We start from the raw sequence: 1398 nt of genomic DNA on the forward strand, positions 1-1398 counted from the left end.
AATGTTCTACAAAATCAAGGCCAATGACGACATTGTCATCGCCAAAATGTCACCGTGACTCTCTGTTTCGGTTGCTGGCTCTCGAATTTCATAGACCTCTAAGAAGACGTGTAATGCTATTCTGCGGAGGGAACCTTCTCTTTTTCTGCTTAAATATACTATCACGTTTTATCCCCTGAGGCCAGTTCCAAAACAAATACTGTCTTCATCGGTTTCAAATGCTTCCAGCAGATCATTGCACTCTTACACTTTTCTCTCCTTTATCACAAATGTAAACTTCCGAGGTTTCGACTTTGCACACACTTTCCGTTGTATAAAGTCTTCCACCATCTTCTGTAATGTATCGTGGCCATAGTCTAGTTTTGCTTCAAGCTCATGGATTGCGGCTCGTTTGTCCGTGCGAATCTAATCGACCATCAGCTAGTGGTTAGTGTCCAGAGGCTGCAGTTGAAGACCATATCATTCTTTGTTGTTGTTGTTGTTGTTTGTTCCTTCTCGAGCCATGCCTGGCTCATAAGGGCCGGTTTCCCGGTTTCTTGGCGTATAGGTTCCCCGCCTGGACGGGACGCCAGTCCGTCGCAGGTGAGCTGCAAGATGTGGGAGGAAAGAGTGAGAGAAAGTTGTGGCGAAAGAATCAGCAGAAGTTTTGCCATTACCTTCTGCCGGAGCCGCGTGGAGCTTAGGTGTTTCGCTCATAAACACACACATCACCCGGTCTGAGATTCGAACCCGCGAGTCCGCTGCTCTAACCACTAGGCCATGTGCCTCCAATGTGTTACGCTTACTACACCTAAGTTTCTCAAGCGGTCACCCATCTAAGTACTGACTCGGCTCGAGGCTGCTTAACTTCGGTGATCGGACGAGAACCGATGCTTTCAACGTTATATGGCCGTAAGCATTCTTTGGGATACCATGAATGCTGATTTCCCTTTTCAAATTATTTATCAATCTATGCACATATGATCACGTCAACGGTGTCATCTGAATAAAAACTTGTCGCCTTCCGTGGATGTCGAACTACAAGCAACCTTTTTTTGTAAAGAACTGAATGATGGCACATTGCTTGTACTTGGAATTCATTATCTGCAATGAATACGGACAGGAGGGCAAGTTACTATACAGTAAAACTTACTCTTCCAGCATGAGCAACTTCAATAACCTATGTCTATTCATAAAAAACTAAGCCAACTTTTGAATTACAATTGTGTATATGTATAAATCACAGTATGCATGTATGCACAAATATATATATGTGTGTGTGTGTGCGTGTGTATGTGTATGCGTGCACGCGTGTATGTAGTATAACTACACAAGCCTAATACATATGTACAATCATATGGAGAAGCTATAAATTATGCTGGTGATAACATTTCATCTTTGCTTCGCACTGAACACGAC

General features: G+C 43.4%; 1 pseudogene; it reads right to left on the reverse strand.

The window, feature by feature from the left end:
• Positions 1–778: 778 nt before the first annotated feature.
• Positions 779–897, reverse strand: LOC115215305 (annotated as a pseudogene).
• Positions 898–1398: the final 501 nt, after the last annotated feature.

Source organism: Octopus sinensis, linkage group LG8 (assembly GCF_006345805.1).
Source record: "Octopus sinensis linkage group LG8, ASM634580v1, whole genome shotgun sequence".
Taxonomy (NCBI): Eukaryota; Metazoa; Mollusca; class Cephalopoda; order Octopoda; family Octopodidae; genus Octopus; species Octopus sinensis.